The 24517-nt window shown below is 33.9% G+C and overlaps 1 non-coding gene across 1 annotated transcript; it reads left to right on the forward strand.

Moving 5' to 3' along the window:
- Positions 1 to 18555: 18555 nt before the first annotated feature.
- LOC126000320 (U6 spliceosomal RNA) lies at positions 18556 to 18660 on the forward strand. Its single transcript, XR_007492669.1, has one exon. It is a non-coding gene; the product is annotated as a U6 spliceosomal RNA (small nuclear RNA).
- Positions 18661 to 24517: the final 5857 nt, after the last annotated feature.

A 24517-nucleotide genomic window follows, 5' to 3' on the forward strand; every position in this document is an offset into this window, starting at 1 on the left:
TTCTAAAATCTAAATTCTAAAATTCTAAATATTATATTCTAAAATTATAATTCTATATTCTAAAATTCTTAATTCTAAAATACTAATTTCTAAATTCTAAATTCTAAGTTCTAAAGTTCAAAATTCTAAATTCTAAAATTCTAAATTGTATATTCTAAGTTCTAAAGTTCTAAATTCTAAAGTCTAAAATTCTAAATTCGATATTCTAAAATTCTAAATTCTAAATTCTAAAATACTAAATTCTAAATTCTAAAATTCTAAATTCTAAAATCTAAATTTAAGTTCTAAAGTTCTAAATTCTAAATTCTAAAATTCTAAATTCTATATTTTAAAATTCTAAATTCTAAAATACTAAATTCTAAATTCTAAAATGCTAAATCCTAAATTCTAAATTCTAAGTTCTAAAGTTCTAAATACTAAATTCTAAAGTTTTAAATTTTATATTCTAAAAGTCTAAATTCTAAATTCTAAAATACTAAATTCTAAATTCTAAAATTCTAAATCCTAAATTCTAAATTCTAAGTTCTAAAGTTCTAAATTCTAAATTCTAAATTCTAAAATTCTAAATTCTATATTCTAAAATTCTAAATTCTAAAATACTAAATTCTAAATTCTAAAATTCTAAATTCTAAATTCTAATTTCTAAAGTTATAAATTCTAAATTCTAAAATTCTAAATTCTATATTCTAAAATTCTAAATCCTAAAGTTTAAATTCTATATTTCTAAATTCAATTTTCTAAAATTCTAACTTCTAAAATCTAAATTCTAAAATTCTAAATATTATACTCTAAAATTCTAAATTCTAAAATTCTAAATTTTATATTCTACAATACTAAATTTTATATTCTAAAATTCTAAATTCTAAATTCTAAAATTCTAAATTCTAAGTTCTAAAGTTCTAAATTCTAAATTCTAAAATTCTAAATTCTATATTCTAAAATTCTAACTTCTAAAATACTAAATATTATACTCTAAAATTCTAAATTCTAAAATTCTAAATTTTATATTCTAAAATTCTAAATTTTATATTCTAAAATTCTAAATTCTAAATTCTATAATTCTAAATTCTATATTCTAAAAATCTAATTTCTAAATTCTAAATTCTAAATTCTAAAATTTTAAATTCTCAATTCTAACTTCTAAAATCTAAATTCTAAAATTCTAAATATTATATTCTAAAATTCTAAATTCTAAAGTTCTAAATTCTATATTCTAAAATTCTCAATTATAAAATACTAATTTCTAAATTCTAAATTCTATATTCTAAAATTCTCAATTCTAAAATACTAATTTCTAAATTCTAAATTCTAAGTTCTAAAGTTCTAAATTCTAAATTCTAAAATTCTAAATTCTATATTCTAAGTTCTAAAGTTCTAAATTCTAAAGTCTAAAATTCTACATTCGATATTCTAAAATTCTAAATTCTAAATTCTAAAATACTAAATTCTAAATTCTAAAATTCTAAATTCTAAAATCTAAATTCTAAGTTCTAAAGTTCTATATTCTAAATTTTAAATTCTAAAATTCTAAATTCTATATTCTAAAATTCTAAATTCTAAATTCTAAAATACTAAATTCTAAATTCTAAAATTCTAAATCCTAAATTCTAAATTCTAAGTTCTAAAGTTCTAAATTCTAAATTCTAAAATTCTAAATTCTATATTCTAAAATTCTAAATTCTAAAATACTAAATTCTAAATTCTAAATTCTAATTTCTAAAGTTATAAATTCTAAATTCTAAAATTCTAAATTCTATATTCTAAAATTCTAAATCCTAAAGTTCAAATTCTATAATTCTAAATTCAATTTTCTAAAATTCTAACTTCTAAAATCTAAATTCTAAAATTCTAAATATTATACTCTAAAATTCTAAATTCTAAAATTCTATATTTTATATTCTAAAATTCTAAATTTTATATTCTAAAATTCTAAATTCTAAATTCTAAAATTCTAAATTCTAAGTTCTAAAGTTCTAAATTCTAAATTCTAAAATTCTAAATTCTATTTTCTAAAATTCTAAATTATAAATTCTAATATTCTAAATTCAAAATTCTAAAATTCTAAATTCCAAAATCTAAATTTTAAAATTCTAAATTCTATAGTCTAAAATTCTAAATCCTAAAGTTTAAATTCTGTAATTCTAATTCTATTTTCTAAAATTCTAAATTCTAATATTCTAAATTTCTAAATTCTATATTCTAAAATCAAAATTCTAAATTCTAAATTCTAATTTTCTAACTTTAAAACTCCTAAATTCTAAAATCTAAATTCTATAATTCTAAATTATTAAATTCTAAATTCCATATTCTAAAATTCTAAACTCTATATTCTAAAATTCTAAATTCTAAATTTTAAAATTTTTATTTCTATATTCTACAATTTTAACTTCTAAAATCTAAATTCTAAAATTCTAAATATTATATTCTAAAATTCTAATTTTTTTATTCTAAACTTCTATATTCTAAAATTCTATATTCTAAAATTCTAACTTCTATAATTCTAAATTCTAAAATCTAAATTCTAAAATTCTAAATTTTATATTCTAAAATTTTACATTCTAAATCCTACAATTCTAAATTCTATACTCTAAAATTCTATATTTAATAATTTAAATTCTATATTCTAAAATTCTTAATTCTAAATTCTGAAATTCTAACTTCTAAACTCCTAAATTCTAATATCTAAATTCTTAAATTATAAATTCCATATTCTAAAATTCTAAATTCTATATTCTAAAATTCTAAATTCTAAAGTTTACATTCTAAAATTCTAAATTTTATGTTCTAAAATTCTAAATTCTAAAATTCTAACTTCTAAACTCCTAAATTCTAAAATCTAAATTCTAAAATTCTAAATTCTATATTCTCAAATTCTAAATTCTAAAGTTTAAATTCTAAAATTTTAAATTCTAAATTCTAAAATTCTAAATTCTAAACTCCTAAATTCTAAGATCTAAATTCTAAAAAGGAGGAAAGAGGCTGGGAAAGAAATGAGCTCAAGTCAAGCTTGCTGATCAAGAGCCAAAGTTTATTGAAAGGGGGCTAGCTTTTATAGCATGAACAAAACACGGAAGTAACAGTCAGTACTTTTTCATGCATTTCTGCAAAAGGGAGGGTGGTTGAAGCAGGATGGACTTTCCAGTTTTACAACATACCCTTATATCGCATACCCCTATATTGCACAAACATTCTTTCACAATGGTAGCTTAACAGGATGTGTGATCCTATCTTAGCAATCGGGCGTTTTACTGGAACATCTTGTGACCTTTTCTAACTGAACTATGTGGCTTTTCTTTCCTTTAGGTCCATGGGGGAAATGCCACAGTAGCAGCATGTCAGGTACACAGGCCTTTGGTTTCTCAGGCATCACAGATTCCATTTTGCTCTCTAAGTCTTATAGCTTCCAACAAATCCTGGCCAGGCTCTTTCATAAATTTGAAAAAACGAGAACACTTTGAAATAAGTTTTATGAAGCCAACATCACCTTGATACCAAAACCAGATAGAGATTCTGCTAAAAAAAGAAAATTATAGACCAATATCGCCGATGAACACAGATGCAAATATCCTCAAGAAAATCCTGGCAAATAGGATCCAATGCCTCATCAAGAAGATCATTCACTATGATCAAGTAGTTTTCATCCCAGAAATCTAAGGATGGTTTAACATCCTTAAAATCTATCAACATAATATACAGCATCAAAAAAATAAAATAAAAATCACATGATCATATCAATAGATGCAGAGAAAGCATGTGATATAGTCCAACACCCATTCTTGATAAAAACTCTCAGCATGATGGGAATGAAAGGAACCTTTTTCAATATAGTTCAGGCCATCTACTACAAACAAATGGCAAATATTATCCTCAATGGAGAAAAACTAAAAGACTTTCTTGTGAATTCTGGTATAAGGCATAGCTGTCCTCTCTCACCACTCCTATTCTACATAACACTGGATGTACTTGCTGTACTGATTAGGCAAGAAAAAGATATCATGAGAATCAAGGTAAAAAAAGAAGTAGTCAAGCACTCACTGTTTGTAGATGACATGATACTCTACTTAGAAAACCCTAAAGAGTCGACCAAAAAGCTTCTAGAAACAATAGATTCATATAGCAATATGGCAGGCTACAAAATTAACACATAAAATTGAATGGACTTTTTATATACCAATAATGATAGAGAAGAAATGGATATTTAAAAAAAACCATTAACATTAGTGCCACAAACACTCAAATATCTTGGAGTCAACTTGACTAAAGAAGGACGTATACAAAGAAAACTATAAAATCCTGCTCTGAGAAATAAGAGAGGACACACGTAAATGGAAACACATACACTGCTCATGGATTGGCAGGATTAACATCATTAAAATTCCAATACTCTCCAAGGCATTGTACAAATTTAATGTGATCCCTCTAAAGATACCCATGACATTCTTCAAAGAAGTGGATCAAACACTTTTGAAATTCATTTGGAACAATAAATACCCTCGAATGCTAAAGCAATTCTTGGAAAAGAAATATGGAAGGCATTACTTTCCCCTAAGTTTCAACTGTATTACAAAGCAATAGTTATCAAAACAGCATGGTATTTGAATACAGACAGATCCTCAGATCAGAGAAATGGGCTTGAGTACTCAGAGAATTTTCCCCAGACATACAGTGACCTAATTTTTGACAAAGGAGCAAGAAATCCTAAACAGAGCAAGGAAAACTTCTTCAACAAAGGGTGTTTTTACAGATGGTTATCTACTTCCAAAAAAGTGAACTCAGATCCACAATTAACACCATGTACAAAAGTAAAATCCAAATAGATTAAAAACCTTGATATCAGCGTTGAAACAATGAGGTATATAGAATAACACGTAGGTCAGTCACTCCATGACATTCAAATTAAAAGCATCATTACGGAGGGAAAGTACTTTCCAATCAAGTGAAAGCAAAGATAAACAGATGGGAATATATTAAGCTGAGAAGCTTCTGCACTTCAATGGAAATAGTGCCAAGGAAACAAGAGCCACCCACTGAGGGAGAAACTATTCACCCAATACCCATCAGGTAAGGGTCTAATATCTAAAGTATACAAGGAACTGACAGAACTTTATGAGAAAAAAATCTAATGCCATCAAAAAATGGAGAGAAGAAATGAACAGATTCTTTGTCAAAGAAGAAACACAAATGACCAAAAGGCACATAAAAATGCTCCACATCACTAATTAGCACGGAGATTCCAATCAAATCAACTATGAGGTACTATCTCACAACACAAATATTGGCACACATCACAAAGAATGAGAGCAAGCAGTGCTGGTTAGGATGTGGAGAGAAAGGAACTCTTCTTCACTGCTGTTGCAAATGCAGTCTAGTCCAAGCTTTATGGAAAGCGATATGGAGATTCCTCCAAAAACTAGAAATTGAGATCCCATATGATCCAGCTATACCTCTCCTAGGGATACACCGTAGGAACAAAAAAACAATACAAAAATCTTTTTCTCACCTCAACATTCATTGCAGTGATATTTACAATAGGCAGCTGGAAACAACCAAGATGCCCTTCAACAGATAAATGGCTAAAGAAACTGTAGTACATATACACAATGGAATATTACACCACAGTCAGGAGAGATGAAGTCATGAAATTTTCCTACACATGGATGTACATGGAATATATTATGCTGAGTGAAATAAGTCACAGGGAGACTGATAGACACAGAATGGACTCACTCATCTATGGGTTCTAAGAGACATAAAAGACACTTTTGTAATAATTCTCAGAGACAAAAGAGAGGAATGCTGGAAGATTCAGCTCACAACCTGAAGCTCACCACAAAAGAGAAATAACTACATTGAGACCTATCAAAACAATATGAATGAATGATGAAAATAGAAAGCCTTTCTAGAGTACAGGCCGGGGTTGAGTAGGGAGGAGTGAGATTTGGGATATTGGTGATGGGAATGTTGCACTGGTGAAGTGGGGTGTTCTTTACAGACTAAAATCCAATTATATTCATATTTGTAATCAACGTATTTAAATAAAGATATTAATAAAAGAAATCTATTTTGCTGAGTGAAATTAGTCAGAGGGAGAGAGATAAAGGCTCAATAGTCCTACTCATCTATAGGTTTTAAGAAAAATAAGGGACATTTTGCAAAAATTCTCAGAAACAAAAGAGAGAAGGGCTGGAAGGTTCAGGTCATGACATGAAGCTCACCACAAAGAGTGATGAGTGCAGTTAGAGAAATAACTACACTGCAAACTATCAAAACAATGTGAATGAATGAGGGATGTATAAAGCCTGTCTGTACAGTCTGTGGTGGGGTGCAGCGGAGGTAGATTTGGGACATTGATGATGGGAATATTGCACTGGTAAAGGGGGGTGTTCTTTACATGACTGTAACCCAACTACAATCATATATGTAATCAAGGTGTTTAAATACACATTTTATTTAAAGAAGAAAGTATTATAATTCACATTGGTTTAAATAAAAAATAAATTGCTAAACTGTTTACTATGTTGTTTATACCATTTTGATTTCCTGGTAATTAATAAGATTTACAATTGCGCCACAGCTATTCACTACTTTATATTACTATTTATTTTATTTTCATCTAAGCGATTTTAATAAGCACACAATAGCATTTCAATGTTTAATTTAAATGTTGTGGATATTTCATTATGTTGATATTTATTTATGATACATATTTTGGGTCAAAATTTTCTTCACTGTTTCTAGTATAAACGTCTACCATTATAGATCATAGTTATGTATATAGACACTTAAAGTATTTATATTTTAATTATTTCATGGTTTAATACCTTTATATAAAGCAGGGGTTTTCAAATTTTTTAAAGTGGGGGTCAGATTATGGTTCCTTAGAGAGCTGGAGGGCCAGACTATATGAGCTACTAATTCCTACTCACACTGCACATATCTTATATAAATAAAATGAAAACCATTTATAAATAAACAGATCACGCACCAGTATTTCAATGGGAACTGTGGGCCTGCTTTTGGCTAATGAGATGGTCAATGTCCGGTTCCATATTTGTCACTGCCAGCCATAACAAGTGATGCAAGTGGGCATCAGTTAATCTTGATCTGGTTGGAGATTTCAGATGTTTCATTCTTGAAAAAGTCTGTTCACAGGCATAAGTGATACCAAAGATTGTTACCATTTTGATTGTATGGTTCCTGATATTTGGATATGTCTCAGAGGGGAGAGATGCATAGAAATTCAAAAGGTTACTTGCCTTACATGCGTCTTTCAGAGAGTCACAATTCTGCAGTTCAGCAAGTTCCATTTCGTAAATTGTAAGGACATTTTCAATCTCATAAATGGGTTATGAAAAAGCTGTATGTCCTGTTCATGGAGATGAAGCTCTTTGAATCTAAATTAAAACTCCTTTTGCAACAATTCTAGTGAAGTCAGACATGTTTCCTTTGAGAACGCAACCAATGGTTTGTCCGCTGACAGGTTTTGAGTTGTTGGGAGATGACTGAAGTTTTTCTCCTGTACATGTTTGATGAGAAGGCCTAATTTTACTTCAAATGCTTTCACATGAGATGCCATATCACAGATGAGCTTCCCCTTGTCTTGAAGTTGCAGATTGAAACTGTTGAGTATCTCTGTTATATCTGTCAGAAAGGCAAGGTGCCATTTCCATTCTGCATCATTGAGCTCTGGTACTTCTTGGTTTTTTGAAAGTAGAAAAGCTGTAATCTGCGGATGTAAGTCATAGAAACGTTTCAAAACTCTCCCTCTACTCAGCCAATGGACTTCTGTGTGGTACAGAACAACTTCATGGGCAGCATTTACCTCAGATAGAAATTCCTGAAATTGTCTGTGGTTTAGTGCATGAGTTTTAATGTAATTAACACAAGATACCACAATTTTCATAACGGAGTCCCACCTCAGTGATTTACAACATAGCGCTTGTTGGTGGATGAGGCAATGTATGCAATTGGATGAGGATGGTTATGTTTGTCCTTCTCTTGTGTAATGTGAGCAATTACTCCTCTCTTAGACCCCACCATGCTAGGAGCACCATCAGTTGTTACACTGACTAGTTTAACCCATTCCAGCTCCAAACCATTCACAGTTTGGCAAACCTTTTCAAATATATCCACTCCTGTGTTAGTACCTTTGATACTTTGCAGTGCAGCAAGCTCTTCTCTGACTTCAAAATACTCATTTGTCCCACGCATGTAAATGAGAAGTTGGGCAAAATCATTAACATCATTGCTTTCGTCGTGTGCCAAGGAAAAATAACAAAGTTTCTTTGCAGAGTTTTGCAAATGGTGCAGCAAATTTGCTCCCATTTCTTCAATTCTTCCTGTCATTGAAACTCCTGAAAGGCTCACTGCACTAAATAAATCGGCCTTCTCTGGACACATCTCTTTGGCAACAGAAATAAGGCATTCTTTAACAAATTCTCCCTCCACAAATGGTTTGCCATTGTGCGCTATTAGCTTGGCAACTTGAAAACTTGCCCGCAGTGAGAAAGTATTTAACTGCTTCTCCTTCAAAAAAGTATTTTTCTGAGTCGTCAGTATATGTTTCAGTTGTAATATTTTATCTTTTCTCACTTCTCCAACCAAACAATCATATTTATCTTTATGTTGAGTTTGATAGTGGCACCGCAAATTGTATTCTTTGAACACATCAACTATATTCTGGCATATCAGACACACAGCTTTTTCTTTGTACCACATAAAAAAAGTAATCGTAAGTCCACTGTTCTTTGAATATCCTACACTCACCGTCAATTTTTCTTTTTCTTGACATCATTGTTTCCTAGGGATTCCAAACTGATATTAGTGAAATACAAATATGTGTGTATATATACACACAGTGTATGAACCCCCATTAATCCCCCTAATGTGAACACTTACCCCTTGCAGGCTTTTCTAAGCAGACTAGCTCAGTCCCCGATAGTTCAGTTATATCTCTCTATATAATGCCCAAATTGATATGTTCAGAATCTGCATGTGAACACTAAAAAGGATTTGCAAAATTCATATTAAATTTTCAATGTAACCCCTTTAAAATGCTTTAGCATCAAACCCCTAATTTTCCACATGGGCAATTCAGCACTGAACCCCTAACCTCCCAACCACCACCCAACCCCTAACTTTGATTTCAGCACTGAATGCGTCATCATCCCCAAAGGGGTATTTTCATATGAGTCACCCACAGCCCAATCGGGCAGAACCCCCCATCTGGCAAAAATTTATTTCTATGGCACTTTTGACTGACCTTTGGCAGTGGAGGGAGTGGAGTAAAACCTCACTGACAGGCAGGCACAGCACACAAACACCACGTTGCCTGGGGGTGGAGCAGGCGGCGTCTGGTGCCCTCCAGTAACGTCATCAGCAATGCGCCAGGTGCAAGGGGGCAGCAGTGTCCCTCTCAGCACCGCCCTCATGCCCACTCTCCCAGCACACAACATGCCATGGGCATAGGCGGTTGACGTCATCCCTGAGAAACCATGACACTGAGTGTATATGCTGGCAGGTATCTTGGCGACCAAACAGCACACACTGCTGGCGTGCTGGATCAGACTCCTATCCCGCGGGCCATAGTTTGAAGGCCCCTGATATAAAGGAATAAAAACATATTTTAAGGCATTTTAGGATCAATTTATAAAGATAATATATATCCTATTATATATATCCTATAGATTTTATCACCTTTATTTTTTCTAATATCTTTATTTTAATACCTTGATTACAAATATGATTGTAGCTGGGTTTCAGTCATGTAGAGAACACCCCCCTTCACTGGTGCAACATTCCCACCACCAATGTACCAAATCTTCCTCCTTACCACCCCACCCCTCTCTTGCTTCCTAATGCATGAATTAACTCATTCTGATGTAGAAAACAGAAATTTTCTTTAACAAGGCTGTAGAAGTAAATAAGTAATGGGTTAATAGACCAACTGAAGAACTTAAAGATTTAAAACTAAAACCTTGTATCAGGCAAGAAATATGTGTGTTTTCTCTGTGATTCACTTGTTTCTGGGCATCTTTTCTCAGTTATCTTTTGTCTTCAGAGTACAAAAACACATACAAAAATCATACTGATGGAAATCTGACAAGGTGTTTCAGTGGGAGGGCAAAAGTCATAAAGTCTCCATCAGCAATAATTTTTGTGGCTTCCAGTTACCCATAATATCTATGGGACCACACCATCCCAAAGGGAAGCTTTTTTTCAAGTCTGTGGAAAGAATTTTGTCATCCAGATTCTGTTCCAAATTTTTCATTTTTCATTTATTTAAAGAAAATGCATTATATAGTTGACATAACTGATCATAATACATTTTTAAGAAGACCAAAAGCAACATGATTTAAAAAATAGAAAATTGAAAGAAAAACTAAAGAGATGGAAGAGAAAGGAAAGAAGAAAAAGTTCAGTACCAAGTATATTTTTGAAAATTATTGAATCACAATTAATTCATTAAAGAACCAGCAGAAAGTTTAGTAAACTATTCTTTAAAAAAAGAATAAGAGTTAGAAAATACAGTAATAATGGTGTGAAAGTGGCAATTTTTGTTATTTGCATAGACCCAACAAAATATGGGGGCAATATAAAAAATCCTTGGCCTAAATACAAGGAAACCTTATCCCTGAAGTTTTCTGGCATAAGACTGACTCTGCTTTCCAGGCATACTAGGTTGTCCAACCCCTGAGTCATTCTATGTAGTCCTGGTAAAAATTTTTTTTTGCAAATTAGCTGTTGTTGGTGTCAGGTTTTTGTAGTTAAAGATTCTGGTTTTTGTGTTTTCCTTCATCGAAGTCAGGATGATGTGGAGCATCCTCTAGTTTCACCTCACCATTAGATGTGGAGCGTCCTACCCTGCAAGCAGGTTGTTTATGTTGCTGAGTCATATGGATGTTAAGAGAACACTCTTTGGAGTAAGTCAATGCCAGGTCAGTGGTAAGGTCTTCCCCGGTAGATGTTTGCTTCCTGGTGATGTTATAGACAATTGTGGTTGTTTCCATTGATGGTCAATGGTTCAGGGGTTTATAGGCAATGACCATTCTTCTGAGGCCTGAGCCAAGTCATTATGCCAATGTTCAGGGTATAAGGCTAAACTGCATTACAAAATATGTGTTCCTATCTCTATTAGATAATAACTTGTTTGCATTTGTAATATTTTCCTATTTTAATGTGCCTATGCAAAAGAGGAACAATGGCACAAGGTATGATTGGTGCCTCTGGGGGCCAATGGAACAAGTCCAACAATCTTCTTAGCTTGTTTCTAACATGAATTTTAAAGTGAAAGACTCTTTTTTTAGTGAAGAGATTTGTTTATTAAGTTTGAAACAATTAAAGGAATTTGGAGACTGTAAATATCTTAGAGGAAAATGAGAATGATCAGATGAAACTGTTCTGCACCAAAATTTCAGAATGCAGAGCAAAAGTTGTCAACTTTTTGATAAACTAACCACAAAATAGCAAAAATTTCCAATTATTCTTATTACTTGGTATCTAGTCACTAAATTATACATGATCAAAGTTGAAAGTTGAGTCAAGGGATTTAAAGGAATATATAAAATTGTCCTTTAGTCTTTTCTAACTTCATACCTGGGGATTGAAAAGGTAAATGAAAATCACATTGTGAAAAGCTATAGCAAGTGTGAAAGAGCAAATACAATGACAAAGCTGACCTTTTCCACCAAGTATGAGTTTTACATTTAACACTTGAACCTGCCTCTGAATTATGTGTTACAATTTACTTCTAGTTTTTTGATGACAATAATGAGGTTTAGGGACGCAAACTATGTTGTCTAAACTCACATGCTAGTAGATGATAGGCTAGAAATTCAAATCCTACTCTGTGAGACTTAGCAATAAAAAGAAATCCCTCTAAAAAGACTGATTAAATCAATTGCTTTTAATAGAAGAAAAAACTGGAGCAACACATAGATTGTTTCAGATATTCTTTGCCTTCTTCAGTCTTCACTTTTATTATGTGCTACATAATGAGAATGTGAGAATAAAATTAAAGCAAAGATATTAAAAAGTGAAATAAATAATTATATAAACTCATGAATTAATTAAAAACAAAAACAATAGCAAAGGTAGCCAACCTTTTAAAGAATGATCATTTACTACATTATAAGTACATGAGAAGGAAACACTATTTTTTTTTTAATTTTTAGACTACAACCAGTGATGTTTAAGGCTTCCTCCGGCTCTGTGCTAAGGGTCACTCCTAATAGACTTGGAGCATCATATAGGTGCTGAGAATCAAATCTAGTTTGGCCTATGAAGGATAAGTACCCTACCCATTGTACTCCAATCCCAAGAGCCAAGTTTCTGTTGCCAGATGCAGATCTTACTGTAATAACAAAAGATAGGCATTTTGATGGGACTGGAGTACAAGGGCAGGGCATTTGCCTTGGATTTGGCTGATCTGGGACGGACACATTCTTGGGTTCCATTCTCAGCATCCCATATGGTTCCCCAAGCATTCCAGGAGAAATTTCTGAGCATTTTAAAGTCACCTCCAGGTGTGGCCCCAAAACCAAAAAAGGAAAAGAAAAAATAGAGAGAGAGGCATTTGAGCAGAAACTCAATCCTGAATGAATAAAGCTAATCTTAAAATCTGGTCTGAGAGTTATCATTTATCAAAGTCACTAAAATAGGCAAGAGAAGTTCCATTATTATGCATGTGGAAGATACAACCTCTCAGCCCACGTCCACCCCCCATCTCTCACTTCAGCAAAAAGCTGTAGCCACTGCTCCTGTTGACTTATTTTATGTGACCCTCTTTTTCCCACATCCCCTCAATGTGGACTATTGCTTGTTACTGGATTTAGCTCCAGAGAGACCCCAGCATGAGCACTCTACTTGAGGATCTTGACTGCTGTAAACCAGTTTTTAGACTCCACAAGACACGGTGCCAGATAAAAATATGGCCTGGATCTTATCTCCTTCTCAGACTATCTCAAAAGACGAAGATATCTATATTTTCTTTGTATATTCTCTTCCTTAATAGTTATAATTCTTAGTGTTTATTTCCATTTATAGAGGTAACCTCCCTTGCCCCCTTTTTCTTTTATCTTTTTTTTTGGTGGGGGGGCGTGTTTTGGTTCTGCTTAGCAGAAAATTCTAGTAGAAAAGTCTTGCTTGAGATAAGAACTCAGGTCAAAACCAGGCCACAGATATTGTACAGCTTGTTATTTTTACCCCTAAATACACCAATAATATAATCTGAAATAGTTTTTTTTCTGCATAGGAACACTAAAATGGGGAAAAGGAGTAAGAACATATAGATTTTATAATGCAGGGGAGACATCCACCCTGAATAATCATCATAGGAACTTGACTTAGACCTCGTGTGATCAGACATCGACCTTCCAATCCTGATCCCTGGATCCCAACTTAGAACTGGGCGCAGTTCCCTACACCAGCACCAGGAATCAAACTCCCCCCGGGGAAAGCCTTAATACTGCTTAGGCACCAACTTGCACCAGGGTAGATTCATATGACCCCCTGACAATGAGGAAGCATCAACAACTTGATCTGAGGTCAGGTTGCCCTACCTTACCACATAATGGTGAGATGAAATCAGAAGACCCTCTGACCTAGGGTCTATGCAAAAACAATATCACTAATGACAAAGATTGATTACAATAACATCAACTGAGCAAAACTTTTCCTGGGATCATAAAGAAAGACTTGATCCTAGGCTTCGCCCTATGATCTGTGCAAAAACCAAGATCTCTAAGTACATAAGACTGACTTTGACAACAGAGACTGAGCAGAACTTTTCCTGGGACCATAAAGAAAAACCTTGGGGCTTCACAAATAAAATGCCCAGAGTCTATAGTTGGACTCATGACAATATACTTCAAGGATAGAGACACCCAGTATACTTCAAGGATAGAGACACTCTTAGGCCAAGGAAATTTTCTAATTTTCCCCAATGTTTAATGTACCTATGCAAAAGAAAAACAAACAAAAACAAACAAAATAAAATACTTGCCACATTTGTTTTCTCCTTTGTTCCCTTTCTTTTCCTTTTCTCCTTTTTTTAAAATTTTATTTATATTTATAGCTTCTACATAGGGGCCCCTGCCTTTTTTTTTTTTACAGAACCATAGAACATGAATCATCTTATTCTGCCTCACATTCATATGTATTCTTACAAACTGAGAAAAGGAAAAAAAAGTGAATGTGTCCCAGGGACCAAGCGGTCTCAGGAGCATAAAATGAAATTTAAAAATGGTCAGCCCTAAATACCCAAACCAATTTCATCAACAATAGAATAAAGAGACCCAAAATATAACAAGTTATACACAAAAGGGGTCTGATATACTAGCAGTCTAAGGGTCTAAAGGTGGAGGTATGGAAGATACATAATGGTATAAAAATACTATTAGAAAAAATAATAGCTTATAATCTTACCCAAATGGAGAAGAAAAGAGACATTCCAATCTAGATTACTCACAGTTAAAATAATCAAACATATTCACACCGTATGATTATAATATAAAAACTAAAGACAAGTGGGAAATTATAGGTCAGCAAGAGAAAGCAGAACCATATATAATAGGACCCACAAGAAACTATCAGAAGTTTCTGAGTGGCAATGATACAAATCAGAAGAGAATGGTATGATAGTCAAAAAGCTGAAAAAATTTATCCTATCAAGAGTACTCTACCCTGAAAGGGTGTCACTAATAATTGAAGGATGATAAAGAACCTTATATACAAATAATAAAGATACTACTTTATATTTAAGTGGTCATGTAAAAATTTCTAAAATGTTTTTTTAGAAAAATGTAAATAAGACCCATGCAAAAGCAGAATGATTCCAAAACATAAAATATGGTAGTTAGGTGAGTAAAAATGTGAACAATAAAAATGAATTTATGATTAAACTTCTTTACATTTAAAATAGGTCATATGCATAAAAACATGGCAAAATTCATGGTAAATTAAAATTCAAAGTTTAGAAGGGAAAATATCAATATGAAAATAAAATTCCAAAATTAACACAAATATACCTTTCAAAGTACAAGAAAGGAGAATTAAAAAAACGCTGCAATAAAATGGAAGAACTCCTAGAAAGCATATAATAGAATGACAGCAACTATTTATAAATCAATAATATTCCAAATGCCAATGGTCTGAACTCACCTCAAGTGGCACAAAGCCTGTTGGGGAGGGAACAGAGAAGATGGATAGAAGACAAAATTTAACTTACTGTAATCTTTAAAAGACTCATTTGAGCTTCAATGATAAACAGCAGTTTGAAGTAAAAGGTGAAAAACCAACCATAAATACAAACCCCCAAAAGACAGGGGTATACCTGTATTATAATGAAAAGTAGATTATAAATTAAAACATATAAAACTTTAAGAGGCAGGAATAGCTATTTATTTAACTTATAAAATAAACTTATAGCTAAGAAAAGTAATGAGATAGGTGTAAACATTAGAAAATGATTACATTATCAATTCATAAAAAAAACCTACGGGAATAAGAAGAGACCTCAAGAGGCTGAGCACATGCTTTGTTTGATTCCTGGAATATGATTCCCTAAGCACTGCTAGGAGAAACTTCTGAATGCTGAAAAGTTTGTAAGAACCTCTGTGTAGTTCTAAACCAAAACCAAAGAAAGAAATTGATATTACAATCATTGATATATATATATATAACTACTTCAGGGGCAGGGTCTCCTTGTATATAGGCCAAGGGTTTTCCTTTCCGTGTCCCTCATATTTTGGTGGGCCTATGCAAACAATAGCTGCAACTCTAACACCATTTATACGGTGCTCCTTTGACTCTAATCCTTAAAAAATCCCACTTATACTTTTGTGATTTACTTAAACTAATATGCATGGGCAAGAAATTTAAGAAAATACTATACCTTCAATTTTTATGGAGTTACATTAGTTTTATGGCCTTAGATAACTTTGTGTACTGCTAAGAAATTTTATAACGTACTACAACCTGGGGACTTGAGGGACAAAGTAATTGTACATGGGTTCTATTTTATTTTTCTTAATGTTCTTTGGCTGAAAGTTCAAAATTAAGGTATCAGCAAGGTGTTTTCTTCTAATAATTCTGTTTATGGGTGATTGTCCTTCCACTGTAACTTTAACTTTTCCTCTTTCTTTGCATCTTTGTTCTCATAATTAAAAATAAACTTATAAAAAATAATAATAAATAAATAATAAACTAAATAATGATGATAATGTATATGGCCTTCTTGTTCAGCTGCCTCTGCCAGAGCACATTGATGAGTGGAAGGATTGTAATGCTGTTTCACCAGACAAGGATGTGGATGGCTTTCATGTGATTAACGTAGGTTGAATGTGTTTGGATCAATATTCCATGTTACCAGCTACCCCGTGGGGTGTGTGGGAAATAAATAAGCGAACTGGCATTCCAACTTTAGGGAAGAATTTGATTGTGGCTGGAAGATAAAAAAAATGTTGGCATGCCATTGCAATGTTACTGCACATAGATGGGGCACATGAGCGACCTAATGGTGATGCCACGATTACAATATGTCATGGACAAAATCCCAAAGAACAGCTGAAGAAGCATACAATTCTTGCAGATATTGTGGTCTCTGCTGCAGATAAGAATATCTGGAAGGGAATGGATTAAGTCACTGTTATTCCACTCTTCATTCCTCAAGAAATGATGCTGTGAGTTGCCTATAAAGATGAAAAGAGTCAGGACAATGGCTAAAGAGCTAGACAAATAGGAAATACTATATGGTATGATCTGTAACTAATTGTGCTTGTAAGAGAAATTTTTTTTATTCTAAAGTCAGAGATGAAAAATAATTTTCTTGGCATGGCCTAAGTGTATTATGGAAAGCCTGGAACGCTTTACCCTATATTAGTATAATAGCTCCATCAGTATAATAGCTATATATATATGAGTAAAAACAAAAAGGGCTATATGTGTTCAAGAGAAAACATTAGCAATTAGGAAGCAAACGCCTCTCAGGGAGTTGGAAGCTTCAGCAGGCAACATGGAATGACTTGGCTTCACGTGGTAGGCTCCTCTTTGCCCAAGCTTAGGGGAAGATGCGGTCTTGGTTGCCCCCCACAGCCTTCTCTCCCCTTCCCCGTTCCTTCAGGGGGCAGGGAGGAGACTGCTGAACTTCTGGCTTCCAGCAATTAGGAAGCAAATGCCTCTTGGGGAGTCTGAAGCCTCAGCAGGCAACACGAGGATGACATGGCTCCATGCACTCTATGCTTCGCCAAATCACAGACCAAAATAGTGTCTCAGAAACAACACCCTCTATCTTGAATATTTCTAAAACATAAAAGGGACACGTGTATCTTTTTTGTATATCTCAGATGTATTCCCTTAACATCTATAACTTTTTTCAAATATCCTTATATAGTGACAATTTTGACCACTGCTTTTGTTATTTGATTGTTTGATTTTCCCCTTTTGAGATCTGTTTTATAAGCAATACTGATAGAAGAGTATCTCTGTATAGAATTTATGTTTGAACTAAGTTATATGGAATGTTGGACTTTATTTGTCTGCCCCCAGATTCACCAACAATATCCTGTGGCATTGCTTCTCTTTTGCATAGGCACATTAAAATGGGAAAATAATACACATGCAAACAAGCTATTATCTAATAGAAATGGGAACATAAATTTGGTAATTTAGTTAGGCTTAGGCCTCAGAAGAATGGACATTGCCCATACACACCTGAAAAATGGAAACATCTATGGAAACAACCACAATTGTCTATAAGATTACCAGGATCCAAACTTCTACCAGGGAAAACCTACCACTGTCCTGGCATTGACTTACTCCAAAGAGTGCTCTCAGCACCCAGAAGACTCAGCAACATCCTACTTGCAGGGCAGATTGCTATGAATCTAGTGGTGTGCTGAAACTAGAGGATGCTCCACATCAGCCTGTTTTTGATTAAAGAAATGCATAGAATCCAGAATCTTTAAATATAAGAACCTGATACCAACAACAGCTAAAGTGCGAAAAAGTTTCACTGGGACCATGGAGAATGACTCGTGTTGGACACACTGATATGCCTGGAACCCAGAGTCGGTCTTATGCCAATAAACTTCTGGGGTGAGGCCTTCTTGTAATCAAGTCAAGGATTTTTTCAGTTTTCCCCATATTATTCTGGGCCTATGCAAACAACGGCGATTGCCACTGTCATACCTTTACTATATTTTTTACCCTTATCTTTTAAGAAAAAAAAACAGTTTGCTGAACTTAAAAACAAATAACTGTAGTAGAATGCCTGTCTCGAAAACAGGCAGTGGATGGAAAGGGGGGAGGGAGGAATGTTTCACTGGTGAAGAGGGATGTCCTGTTTGTGACTGTAACCCAACTATGATCATGTTACTTAAATAAAAATATATTTTAAAAAACCTGAATAGAAACAATGACAGCAACAAAATAATAACAAGGAACTTTGGCAACCATATATTAATGTACATGTCAACTACAGAGTAACTCAATAATGAACATATTGCAAATCAATGTTACCTCAAAAATATTCCAGAGCTATACAGAAAAATTGATATAAATTAAAATATTAGATTATATACTAAAATTGGAATGATACAAAGAAGATTAGCATGACCCATGTGCAAGGGTGACATGCAAATTCGTGAAGCATTCCATATTTTTCCTCAAAAATATAAGATTATATTTTCTAAATATAATTGCAACAGTATGGTAGTCATATAGTCACTTCGGAAAGAGTATATAGTTTCAATAAAAGTAACTTCAAGTTGGCAGGGGTAGATAGGTGTTAAGACATCAAAGAATTACTCCAAACATGACATTGTTTTTTAACTCTACAATGTTATTGCATTCTGCTGAAATATTGCATGTTACTGAAAAGTAGTTTGATATTTACAGCAGATATTTATACTATGAATTTGTTACACTTTAATAAATTAGTTTGATATTTACATGTAAATGTTTATACTATGAATCTATTACATTTAAAAAAATAAATTCAAGGCCAGAGATATCATACAAGGGTTAAGATATTTGTCTTGCATGCAGCTAACCCAAGTTCAATTACAGCAGTGTTGGATATCACCAAAAGACTAATACATAAATTTATTAATTAATTTATAATTTAAAATGCATATTTTGTACTCAAAAATGAAAATGAAAATCAGCTCCTGAGTGCTTATACTTAGAAATTCTAATTTCAAGGATTAAAACACACATAAATAAACACACACATTGAAATTACTTTGTTTTTATTTAAGGCATAGAGGAGATATTCAATTAATAATTGTGAAGTGGTAGTCCAGGGGACGGAGATCCCCCCCTGCAGACTGGTCTTCAGGGCCAGGTCTGGTAAATCGGGCCCTGAGGGTAGGTTGGAGGAGAGAAATCCCTCCCCTATGCATACACAAACTGCAGAGGCAGGGGCTGCACTCAGAAGACTACACATGCCAGGACTTCTGGGTGTCTTCTACTGGTATGTTGGGTGCTCTGGGCAGGACAGCTAGCCATAGGCCCCCTGGGCTGACCACTTAGAGCAGTGTACTGATATCCCCCACGCCAGACTGGTCTTCAGGGCCAGGTCTGGTAAATCGGGCCCTGAGGGGAGGGTTGGGGAAACAAGCTCCTGTTGTATGCATATTGGACCCCATTCAGGGTCTTTTCTTACTATTATTCATTTTCAAAAGTGTGTGGGAGCAAATGTGCCCGCATGACATATATACTTTTAAACTCCACCCAAAAATGTTCTTAATTCTTGATTGTTTCTAGGAAAAAAAATGGAATGCCCTAGATTTGGAGGATAACATCCAAATAGGTCTCTAAAATCAGTGTATATGTAGACATTACTTCCTATACAGTGGTCCTCTCTGACTGCCAAGCCTAATTCATAAACAATTCATCTATACAATGTATATAGCCTCTCCCCCACACCAGAGCTCATTATACTCCCTCATCTCCCAATCCAGATTCGTTATCTTCCCCTTAATTAACCCTCTTTACCCTCAGTTCTTAACTTGGTAAGGCACCAAGACCGACCTCCTGTGCCAAAAGATTCTGGCATTTTTCACACCTATACAAAGCTCATTATTACTATTTAAGTCTCTTACCCCCAACCATCAGTACCCCACATTTACTCTTTTTAACTTCAGTACTGCACAGTCCTAATCACAGACCAAAGTAGTGCATTGGCTTTAACAACCTCCAACTATTTCAAAAGACATAAAATCAACACATATGTCTTTTGAATATTTTTAGTGTATTTTCTTTGACAGCTATAACTCTTACTAAGTATTCTTTTACAGTGACGGTTCTACCCACTTTTTATCTTTTCTTCTATTTGTGAGCTATTCAATAAGGAATTTTGGTGAAAGAGTCCCTCAGTTTAATGCTTATGATTGAACCATGTCATGGGGATTGTTGGACTTGTTCTTATGGCCCCCATATGCGCCGATAACACCACTTGGCATTGTTCCTTGTTTGCATAGGAACATTAAAATGGGAAAATACTATATGTACAAATAAGTTCTTATCTAATAGAGATTGGAACACACAATTCTCGTAATGTAATGGGACCATACACCCTGAACATTGATATAATGATCTGGCACAGGCCTTAGAAGAATGGGCATCCTCCATTCACCCCTGAACCAGGGAAGCTATCTACAAAACATCTAAGGTTTTTTACAACAACACCTAGAAGCAATCCTCTACCAAGGAAGACCTACCACTGCTCTGACATCGACCTGCTCAAAAGAGACTTACCTTAACACTTGGAAGAGTTGACAACAACAACAACGACCTGCTTGCAGGACAGGGCTCTCTTCATTGTCCTTTAATTGTGAGGTGAAACGAGAGGACACTCCGCACCACCCTGACTGCAGTGTAGGATACGCAGATTCCAGGATCTTCAATACAGAAACATGATGCCAACAACAGATACTGCGTGAAAAATAAAAGTGTAATGGCACTACAAACAATGACTTGTATTGGACAAACTCATTTGCTTGGAGCCTAAAGTTGATCTTATGCCAGGAAACTTCAGGGGTAGGTTCTCCTTGTATTTAGACCAAGGCTTTTTCTTCCCATGTCCCCCATATTTTGGTGGGCCTATGCAAATGATAATTGCCATTCTAACAGTTTTTGCTGTGTTTCTTTTACTTTAATCCTTAAGAAAAACAACCCACTTAAACTTTTGAGGTTAACTTAAACTAATATGCATGTGCAGGGAAATGTAAAAAAGTACTTTGCCTTCAATGTTTAAGGAGTTACATAAGTTTTATTGCATTAGATTGCTTTGTGTGCTGCTAAGAAATATTATGTATTACAATCTGGGGACTTGAGGGACAAAGTAATTGTACATGGGTTCTGTTTTCTTTTTCTTAACGTTCTTTGACTGAAAGTTCAAAGCTCAGATATCAGCAAGGGGATTTCTGAGAAATCTGTTTATGGGTGATTGTCCTGCCACTGTAAATTTACCTTGTCCTCTTTCTTTGCATCTTTGTTTTCATAATTAAAAATTAAAAAAATTGTGAAGTGGGAAAACAGATGAAATTAGTTGTTTGATAAATGCATTACCATAAATGCCATCATTGATATTTTTGTAAGGTAGAATGCATCTGCTTTCAGTGATAACACAGGCTAACTTCTTTGAAAAGTCCCCTGTTACAAATTATATAGCAAAGCCAGATAAATATGATCATTACATATATAATTACATTGCTGTTTTCTCAGGAAACAAGGGAAAAACCAGAAATCATAGAGAAATAAAGAGGAAGCTAGGAATCAAGTGAAACAATAAAGCTAAAGTCACTCTAAATGGATATTCTTCACCTTTGACATTTGAACCTACACATCTTCATGAGGAGTCTAGGGGCCATCCAGGTTTGTGTCTGGGAGGGAATGAGGAACCTTAGATCTTAATCCCCTCAATCAAACGCAAATGTGGCTGTCCTTTGGTCTTTTCTCAGCCTACCTCTGTGTCCCAGAGCCACTGCTGATCCTTTATCTCCTGGGCACAACCAGGCCTCTTTCTGGGCAAGAATTGGAAACTTCATACTAATCCATCCATCAAGCACAACTGGAGTCTTTTTTCCAACCTTCCCATCAGCCCTACATTTCCCAAACTGAAATAATTTCAATTTATATCATAGAGTTCCTGGTGGACTCTTTCTTATTTAGCTCTTTTTTCTCTTAGAAAATATACAGCTTAAAATCAGCGGAACAAATCAATAAACTAGATGCAATATTTGTATTATACTTTGACAACCTTGCTAGAAAAAAACCTCTAAAGAAAGAATATCTTGAGCCACAATTTATATAAAGAATTCAATAAATCATTTTCTTAAATACCCTGATACTCCAATATTTCAACCCACTAAGTGCAAAGTTCGTTGGGGGAAGCTAAAAAAGTCACCTATTATGGAGGTATGGAGAGAAATATTGTCAAATCGCCAAGTCCACCCAAATGCTTCAACCTTACAGATGAGGACCTAAAATTAACACATAATGGTATAGCAATGGAAATCAAGGAACCACTAGACTGCAAAATTAAGAAATCTATAGATAAGCAATTCAACCAACTCATAAAAGATCTCTAGCAGAAGATGAGAGAATCCATAAAACTGGAACTGAAAGAACTAAAAACATGTTAGAAAACTATAATAGTAAAATTACACAGGTAGAGAATCTCATAGATAAACTTAAAGACAAATTACAAGCCAGCAGTGAATATGAAGTAAAAAAAGAAAGGAGAAAAAAACACTTGAAGAAAATGTAAGGTACTTAATGAACAAAGACAAAAGAAATAATCTATAAATTATACGAATACCAGAATGGAAAAAGGGGAAAAACTAGTGAGGGAGATAAGAGCAGAGTAATTCCCCACCCTTGGTAAAGAGGTTTCTCTACAAATCCAAGAGGCAAAGAGTGCCAAATAAAATAAAGTCTACATAACAATACCAAGACATTTAGTAATCCAAATGGCTAAAAACAAAGAGAGATATGGACTCTCTAAAGAAGTAGAGAAGAAGAAAAACGTAAAATATAAAGGAAAAATGTAAGAATCCAACAAGATCATCACTTGAAAAAATCCAGGCGAAAAAATCCAGGCAAGTAAATAGTGAAATGACATATTCAAATTACTGAATGAAAGAAACATTCAATTTAGAATCCACTACCCAGAAAACCTCTCATGTTCTTTGAAAAAAAATAATGGCTGTCCATAGAGGTATTACATTAAATATGTAAACTGCATTGGGAGTATTGACATTTTGATGATTTTAATCCTTCCAACCCATGAAAAGGGTATGTGTCTGCATTTCCTTGTGTTATCTTTTATTTCTTTATATTTTACTTTTTTGGTTTTTGGCAACACCCACTGATGCTAGAGGTTATGCATGGCTATGAGCTCAGAAATTGCTCCTGGCTTGGGGGACCATATGGGACGCCAGGGATTAAACCATGTGGGTCAGCTGCGTGCAGAGCAAACACCCTACCACTGTGCTGCCACTCAGGACAATCATTTATTGATCATTCCTTTATTTTATTTGTGTCTAATTTTTTAATTAATATGTTTATTTAAACACCTTGATTTAAACACCAACATGATTGTGGTTGGGTTTCAGTCATGCAAAGAACAATGCCCTTCACTGTGCAACATTCCAATCATCAATGTCCCAAATCTTCCTCCTCCCCACCCCACTCCCGCCTGTACACTACACAGGTTTTCTACTTCCCTCATTCATTCACATTGTTATGATAGTTCTCAATGTAGTTATTTCTCTAAGTGCACTCTTCAGTCATTGTGATGAACTTCATGTAGTGAGCTGAAACTTCCAGCCCTCCTCTCTTTTGTCTCTGAGAATTATTGCAAGAATGTCTTTCAATTTTCTTAAAATCCAGAGATGAGTGAGACTATTCTGTGTCTATCTGTCTCCCTGTCATTTATTTAACTCAGCATAATAGATTCCATGTATATTCATGTATAGGAAATTTTTATGACTTTATCTCTCTTGATGGCTGCATAATATTCCATTGTGTATATGTACCACATTTTCTTTATCCATTCATCTGTTGAAGAGCATCTTGGTTGTTTCCAGAGTCTGCCTATTATAAATAGTGCTGCAATGAATATAGGTGTCAGGAAGGGATTTCTGTATTGAATTTTTGAGTTCCTAGGCTATATCCCTAGGAATGATATAGCTGGATTGTATGGGAGCTCAATTTCCAGGGTTTGGAGGAATTTCCATATCACTTGACATAAAGGTGGGACTAGACAGCATTCCCGCCAGCAGTAGATAAGAGATCCTTTCTCTCCACATCCCTAACAGCACTGCTTGTGATGTGTGCCAATATCTGTGGTGTGAGATGGTACCTCAAAATTGTTTTGATTTGCATCTCCCTGACAATTAGTGATGTGGAGAATTTTGTTCATGTGTTCTTTTTGGCCATTTGTATTTCTTTTTTGTCAAAATTGTCCATTTCTTTTCCCCATTTTTGATGAAACTAGACTTTATTTTTTTTG

This window comes from Suncus etruscus, chromosome X (assembly GCF_024139225.1).
Source record: "Suncus etruscus isolate mSunEtr1 chromosome X, mSunEtr1.pri.cur, whole genome shotgun sequence".
Taxonomy (NCBI): domain Eukaryota; kingdom Metazoa; phylum Chordata; class Mammalia; order Eulipotyphla; family Soricidae; genus Suncus; species Suncus etruscus.